This window comes from Sapajus apella, unplaced genomic scaffold (assembly GCF_009761245.1).
Source record: "Sapajus apella isolate SASKATOON/1434 unplaced genomic scaffold, GSC_monkey_1.0 scaffold15, whole genome shotgun sequence".
NCBI classification, from domain to species: Eukaryota; Metazoa; Chordata; class Mammalia; order Primates; family Cebidae; genus Sapajus; species Sapajus apella.
Genome location: NW_022436955.1, coordinates 6256592 through 6281156, shown reverse-complemented (window position 1 = coordinate 6281156; position 24565 = coordinate 6256592). Strand labels below are relative to the sequence as shown.

The following is a 24565-nucleotide window of genomic DNA, read 5'->3' as shown; positions in this document are numbered from 1 at the left end:
GGAGTGGAACTCCACACTTTCTCATGGGGATTCTCAGTTTCCCAGATGATGTTGCTATGCAGTTTAATCAGCAGTATCATGAATAAAATATGATGGGTTAATAGGCCTCTGTCAACTTTCTGGATATATCTCTCACCTGCTTTTTTGATGTACGAAGCATATTTACTTGGCTGGTTGGGTAATCTAATACTGGTTTTTGGATAAGAAAAAAAAATGCTAAAGATTGGTTCACCACATTTTTCCCTCTTATTTTTAGTTACCACATAAGGATTGTACATAATTAAGTACGGAATGATATTTTGATACATGCATACAGTGTGTAATGACCATTACACACATTGGGGTAATCAGCGTGTCCATCATCTCAAGTATTTATAACTTTTTGTAAACATTCAAAACCTCTCTTCTAGCTTTTCGAAAATTTATGCTCAATTATTGTTAACCATATTCACCCAAAAGTGCTACAAAACACTAGAAATACTTCTTCTCATCTAACTGTAATTGTTTATCCACTAACCAATCTCTTTCAATCCTCCCCAATCTCCAACCTTCCCCAATCTCCCATAATCACAATCCTACTTCCCACTTATATGAACTCAATTTTTTTAGCTCTCACATATGAGTGAAAACATGTGACATTTATCTTTCTTTGCCTGACTTACCTCATTTAATATAATATCCTCCAGGCTCATCCATGTTGTTGAGAATGACAGAATTTCATTCTTTTATAGCTGAATAATATCCACTTTGTATACATATATATCATTTTATTCATTTGTTGATATATACTTAGTTTGTTCCATATCCTGGCTAATGTGAATAGAGTGGTTCAGCACAACTTAATGTAAAGAAAGGCTTCACATAGGTACTTGGGGACAAGGATAAACAGTCATCAAAGGGTCTAGTCAGCTGTCTCTTAAGAAGCAGTACAGACATTCCCAGTAACTATTTATTGCGTGAGTTTAAATGCTTACTGATAAATATTTATCTCGCTTAACCCTCTAATTTCACAATAGCTTTCCCATTTAGGTATGATTGTTTATTTCAGTATTACAAATGATACTTGGAAAGGTGATATAGTTTCCCCAAAATCATAGAGCTGGTTATATAGATATCTGAGAAAGAATTAAGGATTTTAGTTTTCTGTCTATATATTGATATCCATATCATATAAAGATCACACTGAGGAGAATCAAATCTGTCTAACTTCAATGTCCATATTTGTTTTTCAATATTATCTTCCTTTCATGTCTCCTCCAACAGACACACACACACACACACACACACACACACACACACACACACACACTACAATGCATTAGTTAAAAGGTCAATAATCATAGAGGGACCATTTTCTTTGTAGTCAAGATGGAGACAGTGGCATTAGAAGAGTAAATTTATTTTTGGCAATTTAGTCATAAATACATAGTTGGTACATTGGGCCTTAGACTAGCAAGGGATAGCCAATCTAACTATTTTATTTTATATTTCACAGATCTAGAGACAAACTTCTACCATATTAGGTCCTCAGCAGTAAATTTACATATTCTTTAGCTTTGCCCTGATTTGATGTCTTGGTTTTTAAGATAAGAGGATGTTAGCTAATTAATTCAGTTTGCTGGGTACCAGTGAGTGTATCATCTTCATATCTGGCCACTGTAACCGGCTACATTATTAAAGATCTAAGGAGAAGCACCTGAGGTTGAGCTGACACTTGGAGCACACCAGTCAGGACCATATTTACAGGACAAATAAAGAATGCCTTAATTCCTCTGAGATTCCTCCACTTCTAGATATAACTTTATTACAGACTGTCTTGGTGAAGAGTACTCTGGTAGACCTCACCCTCAGTTCCATACAAGAGGAGATTCAAATGCAAAAAAACCTAATAGCATATTTTTAATCATTCTGAACAACAAAAGTAAAAATTATCATTGCTGGACAGAGCCAGTGAGTTCTTACAGGGATGAAATGGTGGCATTCTTACTAACATCAGTGTTCATGACCCCAGGCATTAGCAGTTGTGACAACACTGATGGGTCCCAGCTGCAGGGGTGCCTTCAAATTGCATTGGAGATACAGCTTCTATGTTTAGCATTGACAGTATTTTTTTAAAAGTCATTGTGAATAATTAGAAAATAAATGAGAAACAGTTTAGCCAAAAGGAATGGTCTCTGTACAGCAGGAAAGTATAAAGCTGATACTCACATTTTTGTGTATCTGACTGTAAAATGCATGCCATGCTAAAAGATTTTAGAAAAGTTACCAAACTACTTTCTCTCAGTATTCTCACCTTTGTGTCATCAAATACATAGGCCACTAGTGAGGATTATGAAATGTCAGCCACTGGGCTGTGTGCTTTATAAACCAGTGCTCTAAAGATAGTAGCTATATTATTAATATTAGAATAATCAGTCTTACAGCCTTGAGATAAACTAGAGAAAGGCTAGGATCCCCAAGAATGGAGGGAGCCACAGAATACCAATCTGTGAATATAATTGAGTTGTCATTATTTACTCCAAATTAGATAAGCTAATACCTACCTTTAAATAAATTGTCCGTTTATGCCAAAATAAGAGTTTAATCCATTGGGTTTTTCCTAGTTGGTATGTCTTCAATGTCTTCTTGTTGTTGTTGTTGTTCTGCTTAATCAGGTCTGCACTCTGGGTCCTCTAATGTGAGCAAACATTTCTAGTGACTCAAACAACATATCCCAGTGTCAGTTAGAAACCATGTGGTCTAACAGTAGTTAAGTGTAGGATTTTTAATGAAGTGAAATTGTTTCCTCCTGTCCATTAATTGCCAAGTACAATGGCTGTTGGTTAACCTGAAGTTAATGAAGTAGTACTCACGTTATTACATATGTGCTAAGAAAATAGGTATGTCAGTGAAAAACAGAAATGCTGTGAAATCCTGTAAAATGCCATTGATGAGATAGGTTGAATGAATTCCTTCCTTGGAATTAAGTTTCCTATAAAGCACGATGTCATAGTGCTCACGTGACCTAACAGCTTGTAAAGACAAGTCTGTGATAGAAACGTGTATTAGAAAATGCTGTTGGCGGCTGGTGTTGGATGACCCCGGATTCGAGACGACCGAAGAAAATTGCACCTTGGCCTCCCACCATGCTGCCCAAGTTCGACCCCAATGAGATCAAAGTCATATACCTGAGATGCACTGGGGGGTGAAGTCGGTGCCACTTCTGCGCTGGCCCCCAACATTGGCCCCCTGGGTCTGTCTCCAAAAAAGGTTGGTGATGACATTGCCAAGGCAACAGGTGACTGGAAGGGCCTGAGGATTACAGTGAAACTGACAGTTCAGAATAGACAGGCCCAGATTGAGGTGGTGCCTTCTGCCTCTGCCCTGATCATCAAAGACCTCAAGCAACCACCAAGAGACAGAAAGAAATAGAAAAACATTAAACACAGCAGGAATATCACTTTCGACGAGATTGTCAACATTGCTTGGCAGATGCGGCACCGATCTTTAGCCAGAGAACTCTCTGTAACCATTAAAGAGATCCTGGGGACTGCCCAGTCTGTGGGCTGTACTGTTGATGGCCACCACCCTCATGACATCATAGATGACATCAACAGTGGTGCAGTAGAATGCCCAGCTAGTTAAGAGGCACAAAGGAAAATATTTCAATAAATGTCATTTAACAACTGGTGGGGAAAAAAAAAAGAAAAAGAAAATGCTGTTGGAAGCATATCTTCTGCAAACCACAAGTGAATAGAAATGTTAGATCATCTGTTACAGGGTCATTTGAAAGAAAAAAAAATGAGACATCAGGAAGCAGTTAAGTCAACACCAAAGCAAATTTCTGCAGTTGCCCTTGGATAAAAACATATACTGTTGTGCTAACTCTTCCAAAAATTGTTATATTCAGTATTTATCAGTGACCTCTGGGTATGTTGATGAGCTAATAGCAATTTCCTTCAGAAAACACTTCACACTTGCAAGTCTAAATGATGTCAGAGAAGCAATACAGATATATCATAAAAAGCTATTATCCTATCCATTGAAATTACCTTTTCAGGAGAGAAAAAGTACTCAAATGCAATGTTTCATCTGTAAACTCTCTCTTTTGCCTTATTAAGAAACAGAAGATCAAACAAAAAATGTCTGCTTTTTATGGAGTTGATTCTACATGTGTTCGTGAGTGTAAATAGAAGTTATAGAATTTATCAAGTCTAAATTTAAGGCAAAAATTAAACAATTCCCTCTTTCTGTGTAGCCTTTTACAACCTCTTTTTCCTAATTAGAACAGACAAACACTTTCCCTTGTATGCTGGAACATCTTGATCTGCTGCCTGGAATTTAAAATTATTTTCCCAGCTTATAGGGGTGCTAAGTGAAGATGTCTGACAGTTGTCAGCACTCACTGAAGGATCAACCGAGTTTAAGAAAAAATCTTGCCCAAATTTATGCCTCCTTTCAAAGGCAGCCTACATCAAAAGACTGTAAGTGTCCATTTCATACTGCTATAAAAAAACTACCTGAGACTGGGTAATGTGTAAAGGAAAGAGATCTAATTGACTAACAGTTCATCATGGCTGGGGAGTCCTCAGGAAACTTACAATTATGATGGAAGGTGAAGGGGAAGTAAGGCACCTTCTTTACAAGGTGACAGGAAGGAAAGTTGCAGAGCGAAGAGGGAAGAGCCTGGTATAAAACTATCAGATCTCATGATAACTCTCTTACTATCAAGAGTACAGCATGGGGGAAACTGCCCCCATAATTCAATTACCCTCCACTTGGTTTTTCCTTTGACACATGGGGATTATGGAGATTATGGGAATTACAAATCAAGATGAGATTTTGGGTGGGGGACACCATATTAACAACTAATCAAAATGTGGGTATAAAAAGCACCTCCTCACCCCAACTCTAAAGGAACACCCCAACTCCAGACTCAGCTCTGAGTTTGGTCTGTGTTGGGGAGGCACTGCAGCTCTCAGCTTGGACCTGATTTAGCTTTTGCACTTCTTTTCCACAGTTGTTAATCTTCAAAACACTCCTTTAGTAAATATCCTGAGTGCTAATCTCCATCTTGTAGGCTGTCTCCTGGAAAAACAACACAAATCTGCAGCACAGCACCTTATTTGTTCTTTCACAAGAAAGAACAAATGTATATGTATTTATGTTTCTATCACAATAATCCACTGCATTTTTATAATGATTTATGCTTCCCTGTATGTTGACTAGTTTAATTTTCCTGAAGGCCCTGTGAAGTGTAACTATTTTTCTCACATGCCAAATGAAACTTACAGAGGTTAAGAGCTTGTACACTGGCAAAATTCAAACGAAATATACTATTATTCTGTGCAGAATGAAATCACTCACATCCCACAATATTTGACATTCTGCACATCCACTTCTCCCCTTAGGAGAAAGACCACACCTTCTTCATTTTTGTATACCCACTGCTGTGTTTAGTACCTGACCAAGATTAGGTATCTCTCTTTCTGAATTTTGAGAACTTGTGAAAGTTAATAACCTTCTTCAATTGAAAATCTTGCTATTGAAAATATGAAAACTAAATTTTATTAAGATTAAATAACTACCTCAAGGTCACACACTTCGTAATTTATGGAGTGTTTCAAATTCAGGTCTATCAACTACATAGATGGAAGAGAGAAAAAGTGGGTGGTGGGGGGCAGAAAAAAATAAAAATAAATGAGGAGAGAAATAATTTGTAAAGTATATGTGTTTGAAAACATATCAAACCAATCTCTAAATCTTTGTACAAAAGAGAATCTTAAATATTTAGTTGACCATAAGCTTCACAGAATCTCCATCACTCAATTCTTTATCTCTTTTTGCTGAAAACATCCATCTGTCTGGAAAATATGTTTCTTCCCGGATTTCAAGATACAAGTGTTGTGGTCTCCACTGATTGATTAAAGACACCAGAATCCAATTTGCAGGAGAGTTTTACTTCCTCATTAAGCACACATCACTATTATGCTCACCGTCAAGAATTCTTATCAGGCTTTTAGAGCTTTTCTGCACTGCTTGTGAGGTACTCACAATGTTGGAGATTAACAATAAAGGCATTTTTATGTCTATAGGAGTAGTTATGGCCAACCGTAGAAATGCACTTTCTGTAATAATTAAGACAATTATCCATGAGATCAATTCTAGGTAACATAAAGGTCATTCCCATTGCAGGTTTTCCCAGTGAGGTACCCTATCCACTTTAAGTGGGGATAAGGTATCTAATGGAAAGATTATATGTCAAATCTGAAGTATCATTCATGCAGCCTTCACAGAGATAATAAAAGTTGGTCATTCATTAGAGACATTTAGTTTGTGAGTCCTGCTACTCTCTCTGCAGTATTTCCTATTCATGTATTCTTATTCTGCATACAGCCTTTCAAGTGTGCCTACCTCCTAAAGATAATGACTAAAATGACAACTGAAATTTGAGTTGTACTTAGATTACTCTGAAAGAAGATTTGAGAAAAAGATACAATTCCCCTCACCAGGTGTTTTCAGCCAACCAAGAGTCAGTCTTTCTGAAAAAAATACTGCATTTGATACTGTGGGTCCTCATATTTAATTCCTAAACACCTCAAAGCATAGTGCTTGAGAATGAACAATTATTGAGAATTCCTTAATACTCTTTCAAAAACAACAATCTACAATATCAAGAGAGTTAAACCTATATTATTCCATTGAATGGATTACCAACAAAGGAATTCACTGTTGGTGCACTTAGGAAAGGCTCACTGAGCAAGTCAATACATATCAACAATGTCAAGTTTTATGTACAGTACAGGATAAACAACTTTATTTTCTTATTAAGCAAGCATATATTATGAGCCTTCAAAATAACAGAAACGATGCTAAGCTTCAGTAATTCACAAATGGTAGGAAAGACATTCATTCCCTGCAGATACTCACTCATTCACACACTCATTTATTAACCATTTAATTTAGAATGAATTGAGTGACCGCTATTAGAGGAGGCAGGCATTATTTTGGTGAGCAAGACAAAAAGTATTAGTGCAAATAGAGTTTCATTCTAATAAAGGGGGTATAAATGAAAAAGAAATATATGAAGAAAAAGTGTCTTCTTCATAGTGAATGACAATAGTTTTAATAATTATAACAACAATGTCAATATATAGTTGGCTCTCTATATCCCTGGGTTTCCATATCTGCAGATTCAACCAATAGTGAATCAAAATTTTTTTAAAATAATGGATGTTTGCATTTGTACTGAACATGTATACACTTTTTTCTTATCACTATTCTCTAAACATGGAGTGTAACAAATATTTACATTGTTTTAAGTATTATAAGTAATATAAAAATGATTTACAGTTTACAAGAGGTATACATGGGTTTTATGCAAAGACAATGCCTTGTTACATAAGGGACTTGAGCATTCACGGATTTTGGTATTCTCAGGGCGTGTTGGAACTAATATTCAGAAATACTGATAGTGCAGATATAACTATAATTAGTATTGACTATGTATAAGAAATATCGGCCAGGCGCTGTGGCTCACTCTTGTAATCCCAGCACTTTGGGAGGCCGAGGCCGGCAGATCACCTTAGGTTGGGAGTTTGAGACCAGCCTGTCCAACAAGGAGAAACCCCATCTCTACTAAAAATACAAAATTAACCGAGCATGATGGTACATGCCTGTAATCCCAGCTACTCAGGAGGCCGAGGCAGGAGAATCGTTTGAACCCAGAGGCAGAGGTTGCAGTGAGCCGAGATCATGCCATTGCACTCTAGCCTGGGCAAGAAGAGCAAAGCTCCAACTCAAAAGAAAAAAAAGAAATATTAGAAAGGTCTTATAAATAATGAATATACAATGTGATAATTACAATGAATTGTTATTATAAATGTTGTGATGAAGGAAACACGAATGCCTGTGAGACTATAGGAAAGCAAACAAAGAAATTGTGACATTTAACCTGAGCCTTTAAGCATGACTTTTTCAAATAAGCAATTATTGCAAGGAAAAATAATAGCAAGATTAAAACTAAGAGGCCCAGAAAAACTGGAGAGTGAGTAGAAGTCCCAGTAGTTCAGTAAGACCTGTCACTATATCTACTCCTTCACAAACATGTTAACCCTTTTGCCTTGCTTTCTTTCTATTATGCTCATCTGGTAAATATCCCTACCTACAACACACCTCATGACGGCACTAAGCAGTGATCCTCCCTGCAGAGAAGCACAAGTGTGAGTCTTTCTTTAATTTGGTGATTATAAATGCCAAACAAATGCAATATCCCTCAGCAATCCAACTATACATTTCTATTATTTTTTCTCATCCCACTCTTCTTAATTACTTCACATATTTCCATGTCTCCTCCTGAAAGCTCCTACACCAATCTTCTTATCCTAACTCTCAGCTAACCATTTAAGTCATAATCCACTAATAAAATAGAAACAAAGAGAAATTTCCTCCTACTTGTACCCAATAAACAACCACCAGGCTCTGTACTGGAATTTGTTGCCCTCCCTTCTGTTTCGTTGAATGGAAGATCTCTATCAAAAATTTCGTAAAAAGCCAACCCCTCCACCATGCTCTGAGTTCTGTATTTTCATGGATTCAAAGAGAAATTCATTGTACCATGTTGGGGGAAAGGTACGGAATATATGCTAAATATCAGGAACTGGGCACTCAGCAGTAATCCAAAGAAGCTTGTAATGAAAAAAAATTAGTCAAGTCTAGTTGTGTGTGGGTATGTCTGGGTGTATGTGTGTTCGCACATCTGTGTATTGTAATTAGTTTTCTTAATTTCCTGTATATTATTTTTTAACATCTCAAAATACATTTCTGAATGAAGAGAAGCTTCCATTCCTGTGCCTAATCAGTTCTTAGGGATAGCAACAGGTCCAGCTGGGAGCATATCTTTGATGTGCAAATTAACCAATGCAGAGGCGCTGATCTATTTGTCTCCTATACTCCAGGAGGCAATATTCCTGTCTTAATCATCCCATGTCCAGTTGCCAGGCAACTAGAGATTGCCCTTAAAGCTCAAAGTCGGCCAAAATTGTTCACACTTGCCAATCCTATCCTTTTCATTCCATCCGTATTGCCTTTTCCACAAAAACCCCAATAAGGGCAGTTACTTGAACCTTCCCCTCCAGTGTCTTCTGCCTTTGAACCATCCTGTTATCTTTTCCATGATGCCCTCTGTGTTAGTGTTTTGCATTGCTATAAAGGAATGTCTGAGACTGGATAATTTATAAAGAAAAAAGATTTATTTGGCTCACATTTCTGCAGGCTATACAAGCCAGACACTAGCATCTGCTTAGCTTCTGGTAAGGCCTCAGGAAGCTTTCACTCATGGTAGAAGGCAAAGGAAGAGCAGGCACATCACCTGGCAAGAGAGAGGGAGCAAGAGAAATGCCAGGCTCTTTTAAACAATCAGATCTTGTGGTAAGTAATAGAGTGAGGTGAGGGCACATAGCCATTCAGGAGGGATTCACCCCAATGACCCAAACACCTCCCACCAGGTCCTACCTCCAAGATTGTGGATCACATTTCGGCAAGAGAGCTGAAGTGGATGAACATCCAAACTGTATCACCTTTCGTGGTGTGGAGTGCCTCACCTCTCTAGGACTTGCGAGTTTCATAAACTTTGTTTTCCTGAGGCTCTTCCCTTGTGGTCACACCTGATCGCTGACCATTTTATAAAAAGAATACAAAAAAGTGTATGAAGAGAGATACCAACAAAAAGTTCCAGTGAATGGAAGAATCTTTGAATGGAAGATCTCTATCAAAAACAAATAAGTACCAATCATTTTCTCTAATACTAATGTTTATCTCACCCTCAGATCTTTGTACAAATCCCTATTAGAGTAGGTTCACTTATAGAGGCATATTTACCATTATGCTAGTAAAGATGAAGCTTCAGGATCTCTCACATGCATAGGCCTTACTAGCACCCAAGGGACCCTAACATACGTACAATTTTAATTTTGTATTTACAGCTTTGCATTCATCTTTTAAAGGCAATCCCTTAACGTGCATGAGCCTCAGGTCCTACAAATCAAGATTTGCATATTTATATGATATACATGCTTATGTATCCACAAACCTATAACTTTGATTGAAACTAGATTGTGCTGTGATATTGCAATATCTGACTGTTTCGTTCAAATACTCTCTTGTGATCTGAAATAGAGACATTCTGACTTCACTAGCAAGTGTTGAATACTAGAATTTTTTAACAAAATGTAATTGTTAGAAGAAGTTTGCGTTTACGAAAAAATTGCAAAGATAAGCACAGATACAGTTTCCCTCAACCTCATACCTCATTCTCTGTATTATTAAAATCTTAGAATAATATGGTGTATTTATTAGTTAATGACAAATATTGATTCATTAGTATTAACTGTAGTCCATATCTTATTCAAATTTCCTTTGTTTTTACTTAATATCCTTTTGCTGTTTCTCAATCCTAAACAACCCATAGTTGTCATGTGTCCTTAGGCTTCTCTTGGCTGTGAGAGTTTCTTAGATTTTTCTTATTTGTGATAACCTTGATATTTTTGACGTAGCACTGGCCAAGTATTTTGTGGAACGTCACTCTGTTGGGATTTGTTGGAAGCTTTTCTCATTAGATTGGGGTTACAGATTTCCTTTGCAGGGGAAAGACCACAGAGATAAATTGCTATTTTCATCCCTTCATATCAAGGGTTCATACTAGCAATGTGACTTATCGCTGTTGATGTTGAACTTGATCATCTGGCTGAGACAGTGTTTGTCAGGGCTTTTCACTGTAAAGTTATTCACTCTTACCCCTTTCTGTGCTGTCCTTTTTGGAAGAAAGGCACTCTCCGCAGCTCACACTTAGGAGGTATACTTTCTTTCCTTGAGGATAGAGTAACTACATGCACTACTCTTCTGCATTGCAATTCTCTGCATGGGATATTTGTCTCTTTTCCCGCATTTGTTTATTCAATCATTTATTTACATCAGTATGGGCTCATGAATATTGCTTTTAGGCTTTGTCTTATAATACTTCTTTATTTTGTTGCCCAAATTATTTTGTTGCCCAGATTGTTACTGCTTTCAATTGTTGCCTGTGTCCAGGTGGTGTACTCCCAACATTGAGTGTTGTTGGTTGGTTGATTTTTAGCACAACCTTGTTTCTTGGCAACAAAAGATGCTTTATCTTCCATATTCCCTGCCATAATTCCAGAGTCAGCCATTTCTCCAAGGATCTATGACTCCTTTTCTTGGAGAGACCAGAGTTAGTAGAATCCGGGCCCTAGATGTGCTCATTGTTACTGGGGTATAGTTCATTTGAGCCCCTCCCTGCTGAATGGAAACAAAGAGAAATTTCCTCCTCCTTGTACCCCATAAACAACCACCAGGCTGCTGAGAGAAAAAAATGAGATATATGCGTGCATATTAATTCATGTATACAAATATATATAAATATTTCAATATGTGCCTGTTCCTATATTAGCTAAAAATGAGATTTTATTGACATCTCCAACTTTAATCCATACCACATAGATAATTGAATTATTTCCTCCCTTCTTTGCCTGTAAATTTCTACTATAACAGTGAAAAACATGGTTCTTACCATCTACCATCTGTTTGTTTAATTATTTAGCTTTAGTATCTAAGCATAGCAATATCAGAATTGTTGCCCACATCCCTGTAGGGAAATAATTTTTATAAAGTAGGTTACAATGTTTAAGTTTACTTTATCTTTAGTTTTAGAGATTCCGTTCATTTCCAAAGGTACTCAGGTAAGCAACATTTTTTCCCAGTGCCCTCAATGAGGTTGTTTTATACGTTTGAAATATGGTTAGATTGTTTTGTCACATTGTGCTTTCTAGCTTTCAACTCCATGTATTTTAAAAAATTGCATATGCTAAATTTCACTCTTTGTGTTGTAAAGTTCAATGGGTTATAAGAGATGCATTGTGTCATGTATGCATAAATTAAGTATAATACAGAATAATTGCACTATCCTAAAATATCCACAGCACTTTACCTTTTTAACCCTTCCCTCTTCCCAATGAACCATTAGAACCCAATGATCTTTTTGCTCTTTCTTAAATTATTCCTCTTCCAGAAAGTCATATAATAGAAATTATATAGCAGGTAGCTTTTTTCACTGTCTTTTTTTTTTCACATAGCAATATGCATTTTAGATTAATCCATGCCTTTTTGTGACTTGAAAGCTTACATCTTTATTACTCAATAGTATTCCACTATAAAAGTGTTCCAAAGTTTGTTTATTGACCATTCACCTATTGGAAAATATCTTAGCTACCTCCAAGTGTTGGCAATAATGAATAAAGATATTCTAAACATTTGTGTGCAGGTGTTTTGGGGACAAAAATTTTTTAATTAGTTGGGTAAATAACTAGGAGTGTGATTTCTAGACTGTTATGAGATTATTTAGTGTTGTAAGAAACTAACAGCTACCTTCCAAGTGGCTGTATCCACCAACAATGAATGAGTCTTCCTGTTGCGTCCCATCCTCACCAGCAATTAATTGATAAAGTCATTTTTTTTTAATTCTAGGCATTTTAATTGTTATATAATTCTGTTTCATTGTTGGTTTGTCTTAAAATTCCCTGATGACAAATCATGTTGAACAACTTTTCCCATACTCATTTGCCACTTGCATATCTTTTTTGCTGAAATATCTGTTCAGATATTTTGCTCATTTTAAAAATGTGTTGTTTTTCTCTTGTTGAGTTTTAAGAGTTCTTTATATTTTTGATACAAGTGTTACTGTCTTTAAACTGTCTTTTTATTGTCTTAAAATATCTTTCATGACATAGAAGTTTTTAATTTTAGTAAAGTGCAACTTATCCCTTTTTTTTTTTCCTTTCATGAATTGTACTTTTGGCATCGCATCTAGAAACATCACCAAACCAGTGGTCATGCAATTGTTCCAACACAATTTGTTGGAAAGTCTTTTATTAGTCATAGTTCTCCAGAGGGACAGAGCCATTAGGCTATACGTATAAATAAAAGGGATTTTATTAGGAAGAATTGGCTCGCAGTATTGCAAGGTGAATTCCCACAGTAGGCCATCTGTAGGCTGGGGGAAGAGAGAAGCTAGTAGTGGCTCAGTCCGAGTTGAAAGTGTCAAAACCAGGGAAGCCGACAGTGCAGCCCTCAGTCTGAGGCCAAAGACCTGAGAGCTCCCGGAGGCTGCTGGTGCAAGTCCCCGAGTACAAAGGCTGAAGAACTTGGAGTCTGATATCCAAGGGCAGAAGAAGTAGCAAGGCTCAGACATAGGAAGACTGAGAGCTAGAAAAGACTCAGCAAGTAAACTCACAGGCTTTCTCATCCTTGCTTTGTTCTAACTGTGATGGCAGCTAGTTGGATGGTGCCCACTCACACTGTGGGTGGGTCAGCCTCTCCCAGTACACTGACTCAAATGTTAAAGTCCTCTGGAAATACTCTAACAGACTCTGTTGCCCAGAAACAATACTTTACAAGCCATCTGAACTGCAATTTAGGCATCCCTCAATCCAGTCAAGTTGACACCTAATATTACCATCACAGCTATCCTTTCTCTACTAAATTGCCTTTGCTGCTTTGTCAAAGATAGGTTGACTATATATGTGTGGGTCTATTTCTCAGCTCTCTGTTCTGTTCCATTAATCTATTTTTCTCTTATTTTGCCAATTACCACAGTGCCTTGATTTCTATTATTTTATAATACCTATTGAAATTGGGTGTGTATGCTAATTTTGTTTTCCTTCAGTATTGTGTTGGCTATTGGTTATTTGCCTTTCCATATAAATGTTAGAATCACTTTTTCAACATCTACAAATTTACTTTTCAGGAATTTGCTTAAGATTGCATGGATTCTATAAATAGATCTGGGATAAAGTGATGTCTTAAAAATATCGAGGCATCCAATCCTGGAACACAGAATATCTGTCTATTTCACTGTTGTTTTATTTATTTCTTCAGAGTTTTGTAGTTTCCAAATTGTTGGTATTGTTTACATTTTGTTATATTTATACCTATTTCAATTTTGTGGTGTAATTTTAAATAATATTATTATTTTTATTTACATTTCAAATTATAATGAAATTATAATTCATGCCATGCAAAAGAAGAATTAACTATTGTATATTGACCTTGTTTCTTGTGCCCTTACTAGCTTCACTCATTAGTTTCAGGATTTTTTGTGGTGGTGGTAGACCCATTGGTGTGTTCTACACAGATAACTATGCCATTTTGCTAAGCAGAGAGTTTTACTTCTTCATTTTGTTTACATAATTTTTATTTTCTTAATGGACTATTTTCTAGTGTTTTCTTACTTTCCAATCTTAGGCAGAAATATCCAGCTTCTCATCAGCGAGTATGATGTTAACTGTAGAGTTTTGTTTAGATGTTCTCATCAGTTGAATAAATTCTTTTCTATTCCTTGTTTGCTGAGAGTTCTATCATAGGTGGATGTTATATTTTGTGAAATGTGTCTTCTGCATCAATTAATACAGCCATATGGTATCCTTCTTTAGCCTGTAAATGTGGTGGATTACATTGATTGACTTTTCGATTCTAACTAGTCTTACATGTGTGAAATAAATTCCATTTGATTGTGGTATATAATTATAACTATAAATATGTAGATTTGATTTGTCAATATGAGGAGATTTGTTTTATGTTCATGAGAGATATTGGTCTGTAATTTTTCTTTCTTATGATATCTTTATCTGGTTTTGATATTAGGGTAATTTTGGCTACATAAAATGAGTTAGTAAGTGTCCCCTCTGCTTCTGTTTTCTGGAAGAATGATAGAGAATTGACATTATTTCTTTCTCAAGTGTTTGGTAAAATTTATAAGTATTATACAACCATACAGGCCCGGTATTTTCCTTTTTAGGAGGTTATTAATTATTGATAGGTAGTGAAAATTTAAGTATCAGAGAATTAGGACCAGAGTCAGCAACATATTACTAAGACATATCCCATAAATTGTTACAGAGAAGAGAAAATAAAGCACCTTACATTGGGATATGTTCTCCAAATAAGAGACTAGGTCATATATGCAGAAATAACATATCATGGACTGGTGGCAAGAAGGAAAGGGAGAGAATGTCAGATAAAGAGAGCATGCTACCTTATCCCTTTACAATTCCTACAAGATCAGACAACAAGTTAAAGTGAAGAAGAAAGTGACTGAGCGAAAGTCCTGGACCTGAATCACTTTTTTTCCAGTGTTAACCAATTTGAGTTTGTTTCTTTTCCTTTCTTCATAAAAACAGGATAAAAAGAATTATTTCATGGATTTTTAATGAGGATTGAATGCATATGTGTGTGTGTGTGTGTGTGTGTGTGTGTAGACAGAGAGAGAGAGAGGGAAAGAGAGAAATAACACTGAATATACGACAAGGATAAATTTTCCATGTTTGGTACCAATAAATAACGCTTTTTTGAAAAGATATTTATCAAATTTACTCTAAAAGATATATATGTAGCTTCTTAGAATATGTTTTCTATATCTGCAGTCAAATGTCATGTAATCATGTATATGAAAAAATTTAGGCACAGTAAAATCAGTATTTCAAGGCAACTGTTTAGGTCCTCTAAAAGCATCCCAATGTAGTTTTATAAAACAACAACTTTCTTTGAATTAGCTAGTCAAATAACAGTACAGATTACATGCAATGCTTTAACATTTTTTTAATGTATTACACACGCTTTTATTTGTAACAGTATTATTCATCAAAACCTATAGCCAAAACTTCTATGTGTTTCCTTTTTACATGCTACATTTGGAATATGTATAACTTCCCCACATTTGGAATATGTATAACTTCCCCATTTAAAAATTTACTTATTTTTTTTCTTGGGATAACATTTATTTGGAATTCTAGGCAATTAGGGAGATAAAGCACAAATGTATTCAGTTCTTTTTTTTTTTTTTTTTTTTTCGAGACAGAGTCTTGCTCTGTCACTAGGCTGGAGTGCAATGGCACAATCTCGGCTCACTGCAACCTCCGCTTCCTGGGTTCAAGTGATTCTCCTGCCTCAGCCTCCTGAGAAGCTGAGATTACAGGCACGTGCCACTACGCCCGGCTATTTTTTGCATTTTTAGTAGAGACAGGATTTCATGATGTTGACCAGGATGATCTCAATCTCCTGAACTCATGATCCACCCGCCTCAGCCTCTGAAAGTGCTGGGAATACAGGTGTGAACCACCACACCCAGCCTGTATTTAGTTCTTTAAGATTTTTACTGTAACCTTGCATCCTAATGGTCTGATGCCCAATTAAACATTTTTAAAATGTTTCTGTGTTTATAATTTCTATTTTAATTTTAGATTCAGAATGTGCATATGCAGGCTTGTTTGTGGATATATTGTACGATACTGAGGTTTGACATACAATTCATTCTAACAGTAAGGTACTGACTACTCAATAGTTAATTTTTCAAACTTTGCCTCTTCCCTCTCCTTCTTCTAGCAGCCCCCAGTGTCCGTTGTTTTCATATTTATGTCTGTATCAGCACTCAATGTTTAGCTCCCACTTATAAGAAATAATATGCAGTATTTGGTTTTCTGTTCCTGCATTATTTCACTCAGAATAATGGCCTCCAGCTGCAACTATGAGGTGATGGTCCGTTAATCATGTTTTTCTCTCTGTATTAATCCTAATTATATTCTCAGCATGTATTACCTCTGACTCCTAAATAACTTGAAGACAAAATTTCCAAAGGATAATCAATAGTGAATTCAATCAATTTGTAGGAGTTTTATATGAAGACACTATTTAGAGATGCTTTCCCTCATTAGGCAGTAGTTATTGCTTATGTATTTTTTATGTATGATTAAATTTGCTATATGATAAGCAGTTTATGGCTACAGAATGTATCTGTTTCTTCAGAAGTACCTGTGATCCTATTACTATTTATTGGGAGAATTTTGAGTAAAGGCTTTTAGCCTCTTTGTAGTGTGAAAATGTAGCATTATTGAGGAAGGATGACTGGTTTATGAATCCTGCTCTTCAACAGACATATATTTTTTGCAACATTAATATCTTTTATAACACCTTCTCAGTAATTAAGACATGGGCCCTGCTCTGATGGAGCTTTCAGATTGCTACGTGAATGTGGAATAATAAATATATATTTGGTCTCTGCCCCAGTTCCTGACACAGAGGTCTTATATTCCTTAGAATTTATTGGGTAATAAGGAGGATGTTTTGTTCTAGCAAGGCAACTCTTGGTGGGTTCCTGCATAGCTCCAGGATGGGAGCTGGTTACCAGAAGATCCAAGCTCAGATTGGAACTTTCAGCTTCACCCCTGCAGCCATTTCCAGAGAGGAAAGGGGGCTGGATATTGAGTTACAATTTATGGTGCTTAGATGATGAAACCTCCATAAAAATCCCTAAACTGCTATGTGCTCCAGAGATCTTCCAGCTTGGCTAACACATCCATGTACTAGGAGAATGTACAATCCAGTTTCATAGAGACAGAAACTGTTATGCTTGAGACTCTTCTGAATCTTAATTTATGTGCCCCTTTATCTGGCTATGTCTCTGTATGCTTTGTAATATCCTTTATTATAAGACAGAAAAATGTTTCACTGAGATGTATGAGCCATTACAGCAAGTTACAGAACCTGAGGAAAAGGAATTATGAGAATTGTCAATTGGTAGCAATGTGGTCAGAAGTGCAGTTGACAACCTGGGACTTGTGATTGGCATCTGAAGTTGCGAGTGGGGAGGAGTCTTATGGGACTCAGCCATTAACCTGTGTGTTCTGCACTGACTCAACATTTAGTGTCAGGATTTAGTTAAATTGTAGAATACTCAGTTGATGTTCATTGAAATTTGGAGAATTGGTTAGTGTGGGAACCTATCACACTTTGATGTCAGAAGTAAAGTGATACAAAGAAAAACAGAGTTTCATTATTTTCTTTAGTGGACCTCATGCATGAACAGACAACATTGTAACAATATCAATAAAATGAAAAAAAAAAAAAAAGCAGTGAAATTTACTCAGAACCAGGGTGAATAAACCTCACCAGCTTAGGGGGAAATTGTCATGGAAGTTTTCCTAGAAGAGATGATATTTTAGTTGAATCCTGAAAAATAACAAGTAGAAAATAAAGAGAAAAGGACAAAAATGGAAAGGAATTAGTGAATACAGAAGCAAAAAAATGCACAGTGTGCTCAGAGTTTTTAAGCAGAATGTGTGAAGCAGAATTTAGTCAATGCATTTATCTGGGAAGTAATCAAAATGAAAACATTTGAGACATTTTGTTTTTAAAAATTTAAAAACAAAAATCTCCCTAAGCTAACTAAATCTTGAAAACCCTGAACTGGTACCCATTTCAGGATTTTCAGGATTTGGTTAGCTTAGGGAGATTCTTGTTTTCAAATTTTTAGACTTGAGGAAAATCATAAGAGAATGATGTCAAAGAATATTATAGGGTATCCAGCATAAAATATCTCTACCTAATGACTAGATCGAGACGACATAGAACCCTGTGTGGTTGGGAAAAACAAAACTAAACAAAACTTCAGGCCAATATTTCTGATGAACATAGATGCAAAAATCCTCAATAAAATAATGGCAAATCAAACCCAGCAGCGTATGAAAAAGCTAGTCTACCATGCCCAAGTAGCTTTTATTTCTGGAATATAATGTTGATTCAACATATGCAAATCAATAAATGTGATTCATCATATAAACAGAACTAAAGACAAAAACCACATGATTGTCTCAATAGATGCAGAAAGGCTTTTGATAAAATTCAATGTTTCATGTTAAAAATCCTCAAAAATGAGGCTTCAAAACTACATACCTCAAAGTAATAAGAGACATCTATGACAAACCCACAGGCAACATCATACTGAATCAGCAAAAGTTGGAAACATTCCCTTTGAAAACCAAAGCAAGACAGGGATGCCCACTCTCAACCCTTCTATGCGACATAGTACTGTAAGTCCTAGCAAGAGCAATCAGGCAAGAGAAAGAAATAAAAAGTATCCAAATAAGAAGAGAGAAAGTAAAACTCTCTCTCTTCACAGACAGTATAATTCTATACCTAGTAAAATATCAAGAATGTCCAAGCTGAGAGTCAAATCAAGAATGCAATCCCATTCACAAGAGCCACAAAACAAATAAAACAAGTTAAATCCCCTACTGCTAACCACAATCCTCTCTATAGATCACGGATATGATATGGAGAAATTTTCCCCAGAAGGTGCTGTTCTTGCTTAATCACGATTAGACTCCCCAGCTAAGTCATGTAACCCTCGCTTACCTCATCAACCATGACCCTCAAACGCGTACTGTCTAAGACTGTGAACCTTTAAGAGGACAGGGTTTTCTAGTCGAGGAGCTCGGTTATTGAGGCATCTATTCCTCTGAGGCTCCCAGCCAAATAAAATTACCACTTCCTTCCCTGTTTGATGTTTGAGAGGTTTGTTTGTGGCCCTCCTGCTTCACTATCAGTACAGTGTTAAAAGTCCCCCACTATTACTATGTGGTTAAGTACTTTATTAGATCTAGAAGTAGTTCTTTTATAAATCTGGGTATTCCAATGTTGAGTGCGTATGTATTTACATAATTTAGTTTTCTTATTGAATTAAACAATTTATTATTATGTAATGCCCTTCTTTGCCATTTGTTTTTTTTTTACTTTTGTTGGTTTAGAATCTATTTTATCTGATAAAGGAATAGTGACCCTGGCTCTTTTTGTTCCCATTTGTGTGACAAATCTTTCTCCAACTCTTCAAGCCCATGAAGAGTTAGTATGTGTGAGATAAGTCTATTGAAACCAACAAATGGATGGGTCTTCTTTTTTACATATATAAAACTTGAAACTGTGTACCTTTTAAGTGGGACATTTAGATCACTTGTATTAAAGATTAGTATTGATAAGTAGGGTTTGATTCTATCATGAAGTTGTCAAAGGTTGCTTGGTAGTTTCTACTGTGTGGCTTCATTATAGGGTCTGTGGACTATATAATAGGATTTTTTTGTGGTAGCAGATATTGTTCTTGTGTTTCCATGTTTAGAACTCCCTTAGGCATCTCTTGTAAGTATGGTCTGGTGGTAACAAATTCCCTTACCTTGCTTGCCTGGAAAAAAATTTATTTCTCCTTCACTTATGAAGCTTAATATGGTGAGATATTAAATTCTTGGTTGGAATTTTTACTTTAAGAAACCTGAAAATAAGCCCTCAATCCTTTCTGGCTTATAAAATTTCTGCTGAGAGGTCTGCTATTGGCAAATAAATTTCCTTTGCATGTAATCTGACCTTTTTACTTTAGCTTCCTTTAAGACTTTTTTTTTTCTCTCAGTATGAACATGACCCTATACTGACTCTGTGTATCTATGCCTCTGGGAGTTGGAATCAATTGAATTATTCCTCCCGCAGGAATGTGGTCATAGTAAAGGATTCAGGAGTTAGACTGAATTTTTGAAACCTTGTGTCAAACTCCTGACCTCAGTTGATCCACCCGCCCTGGCCTCCCAAACTGCTGGGATTACTGGTGTGAGGCACCACGCCTGGCCAGTTCTACAATTTTTTTAACCTATATAACAAACCTACACATTCTGCTCATGTACTCCAGAACTTGAAGTATAATTAAAAAAAAAAAAAAGAATTTAGAAAAGAGATAAGACCGATTTCTAATCATACTGAAATACAATACATGGATTAAATGTAATCCAATGACCTATGGGATTACAGGCAATTAGTTGTGGGTATTGTCTTTTTTTTTAAGAAATTGATGCATTTTCTATCTTCCTGGAGATCTAGATTTGGTGTATTTTGAAGCGAATTTCTGAAGCTACACAAATTCACATATTATAGAGCAACTTGCTGTATTCTGAAAGTAGTGCCTAAAGAGAACCAAACTGCCCATATCACCAGCAGTCATAAAAAGAATGAGATCATGTTCTTCACAGGGACATGGATAATGTGGTATATGGAAGAAAAAAAACAAACCAAACACTTTTTTTTTAACCTTCTTAGTGTCAGTAGATAGGACATGCAAGTTAAACTGACAAATGACCAATCAACAGAAGAAAGGATGTGTTGGGCTGTTACTGCGTTGGTAGAAAGTAGTAGCTGACACTGAGTAATATACAAAAAAAGTTTAATTGGCTCATGGTTTCACAGGCTGTACAAGCAAGGTGCTGGCATCTGCTCAGCACCCTCTTCTAGGGAGACCTCGCAGAGCTTTTCTCATGAAGGCAGGCAAAGCAGATGCTGGAGTATCATATGGCAAGGGCAGGAGCAAGGAAAGGGGGTGAGGTACCACACACTTTAAAAGAATCAGATCTCTCTAGAACTCACTATCATGAAGACACCACCAAGCCATGAGAAATCTGCCTCCATGATGCGGTCACCTCACACCAAGACAAATCTACAACACTGGGGACTTTATTTCAACATAAGACTTGAGGAGACAAATATTAAAACTATGTCAAAAGGCATATAAATATTAGTGGTTTTTGTTTTGTTTTGGTTTGGTTTTTTACATGCACAGAGAAGTTTATGGTGAAGAAATGAAGACCCAAAGAAGCATTCAAGCCTGAGGGCTTATATACCATTCTAGCAAAGGGCAAAAGTTGTAAGAAAAGACCAAGGGAAAAAAGTTTTGGCCTCTCATGGTGGTACATTACTGGATTGTAATCATTATATGGAGGAAAGTATAAAAAGGTAGAGTTACTCTGTAAAGATGTTTATGCAGTCTCATCTCAGTACTGTTCCTATGTATGCTAATAAATGCCGTTCTTCCTTTTCTGATATGAGAGAGGAAAACACATTCAGAAAGAAAATTATGGCCTGTTTTCAGGTAGATAAAAGAAGGATAAAGAGTACTTCATGTCTCTCTCTTTTTCTTTCTTTTTTTTTTTTTTTTCACATTGCCTTCAGCTCAAAATAATCCTTGGGCTCAAATGACATATTTTGGGGTGGCATATTCTGATTCTCTTCATAGTTTATAGATGATAGGCCCAAAAACAGCACCAGAGTCTTTGGATTCCAGATATAACGGTTTTCCCATTTCATCAAGCCTGAATAACTCTTCCAATTGGTTTCCTGAGTTAGCTCCACTCATCAGCCACCTAAGAGCAACTGATTTTAAGCCTCTTTCCAGTCCCTACCTGTTGCCATGATGAACATGGAAACAGATTCTGGAATCAGTTTAGGCTTGCTTGTATCCATTCCTCCTATCACACTGCTATCATTCTTTCATCTATTTTCTGCATGAACACTATTATCAAGAGTAGAAGGACATTATCAACATTTATTGACCAAGAAAACAATTTATTATGCTGTTTTTATGTTCAAAAAATTTAGAAAATGTGTATTAGAAAACAACCAATTTCTCCTTTTGCATTAAAGGACAGTTAATAATGTCAAATCACCAATTAAGAGAATGCATTTGAGAGCCTACATTTAATTGCATCCTTGTAAGTCACTTGAAATAAATAGAAATAATGAATGGGTTTAGTCTCCACTTTTGTACCAAACAAATTCCATTACATATAACTACTAAGAGATTAATTATCAACTTAGAGCTACATGAGCTGTATTTATTTTGGTAATTTATCTGTGTTACAAACTTACCAAATTCTCCTTTCTAACTAAATTATTTGCATAAGCTTCAGATTATTGTCTAAGAAAAAAATTAAGACTCACAGGCATCTCAAATATGAGTAAATGGTTCTTTATTTCAGTTTCTTCTCCTATGTTGAGGTAAAGTAAAATTCAAATTTATTCAAAAAATTAGATACCAATGCAGTTAGCAAGTCTAATTAGAAATCTAAATGTGATTAATTTTGTAAATTAAAAATGTTCTTCTGTACTACTCTACAGCATTCTTTTTTTAATGGTCATTCATCTTTATTTGCATTTCAGACCATATTATATTTATATTTTAAACATATATATTACATATAAAGTAAAAAATGCAATTGTCCTAAAAGGATCAGCTCTAGCAGTATTTCGTGCTGTTCAAAGATCAGAAATGGCTACTTGCAGCTGTCAATCACTGATGTTTCTATATTAACTACAGTTGCAGGATTTTTTTTAAATTTCTTCTTCTGTCATTTTCACCTTTTGATATTCTTGTAAGCCATCCTATCCATATCTGGGATTTACAGCACAAACTGAATTTTCTTTGTCATCCAGAGCACCATATATGAATAAATTAAGAATTTGATTTAACAAAATATTCCAGGAAATCTATAACTTTGGAGCATATCCTAACTTGGCGAAGGTTGCTTTGAAAATAATATAACAAGAACAAATTTCAGTTGTTTTCACTAAGGAGGGGGATAATCTTTTTCTTTTTTTCTGTGTGTGTGTGTGTGTGTGTGTGTGTGTGTGTGTGTGTGTGCGTGTGTATGTATTGGTGGCTGGGCAGCTCTCTTTGTTGAGTATTGTACTAAAGAGAACATGCATTTGGTCAAGGTTTTGCTACATACATACGTGCATAGGTACGTGGATGATTGACCTGGTCAATACACACAGCTCAAAGGGCCACTTTCCTTAGGACTATATATGTTTGAACTAAGGCAAATAGATGTTGTCTATCATTGAAACTTGGGTCTATGTACACATATGTAAGTCTGACTTCTCATTAGTTAGAGATTTTGTTACAGGTAGTTAGATAGGCAATAAGCAGGGCAGGAGAGGGCTCTCCCTGTCACCCACTAGGAATGTCCAGTGATGGTTCATCAATTACCAGATTGCCTCTCTAAAAATGATAATTCAATAGCCAGAAAGAGACAATCTCCTGATGGGCCACACATATTAACATTAAAAATATTAATTGAACCGGGGCACGGTGGCTCACACCTGTAATCCTAGCACTTTGGGAGGCCAAGGCAGGTGGATCACCTAAGGTCAGGAGTTTGAGACCAGACTGGAAAAAAAAAAAAAAAAAAAAGTTAATTGAATGAAGGCCCAGAAAGAAGCAATTTCCTGGGCATGCATGTTAAGAGACAAAAGTGGCAAAATATGCTTTTCCAGGGGCACACTCCACTGGAAAAGAGAAGAAAGTCTCTGATGGGCATGTGTATAACTCCCTAAACACACTGTGTGTGCTCAATTCCCAAGAGTAAGTGTTATATGTAAATTTTCAATGCCCCAAAGAAGTAGCACTCTAAAATAAATTTAATCTTCTCAGCAAGGCAACTTTTCTTTCTGCAGTAAGGGTGCTCCCATTAGCTATCTTACCACAAGAGGACACTGAACAAAGGAGGCAGGGCCATTTATACCTAACACATCTGCTGTACTGCTGTGTCCTAATTCCATTGGTTGGAACTGGGCCTCACAATCTAGGCTGCGCCCAGTTGGCTCACAACTTAAAACTTTCCTAAAGAGGTAAAGGCAGTGGAGAACAAAGGAAAATAGGAATTAACTTGAGGAATGCTTAGAGAAGCATTTCCAAATAAGGAAGGGGAATCAGCTATAATCTAAGACCTGCCCGGGCTTATCTAGGCATGTCAGGGCAAATATCTAGGCTAAAAAGGGTAAGAAGTAAGAACATTGGATACACTTATTTCTTCATTATGACTAACAGCTACTTTAAGATTATTAGCAAAAGCTTTAAAGTAAATTAACCTTT

General features: G+C 36.2%; 1 long non-coding RNA gene and 1 pseudogene across 1 annotated transcript; both read left to right on the top strand.

The window, feature by feature from the left end:
• The first annotated feature begins 39 nt into the window (after positions 1 to 39).
• Positions 40 to 24201, top strand: LOC116555373. Its single transcript, XR_004270506.1, has 4 exons — positions 40 to 50; positions 13120 to 13125; positions 13718 to 13723; positions 24061 to 24201. It is a non-coding gene; the product is annotated as an uncharacterized LOC116555373 (long non-coding RNA).
• Positions 3126 to 3671, top strand: LOC116555372 (annotated as a pseudogene).
• Positions 24202 to 24565: the final 364 nt, after the last annotated feature.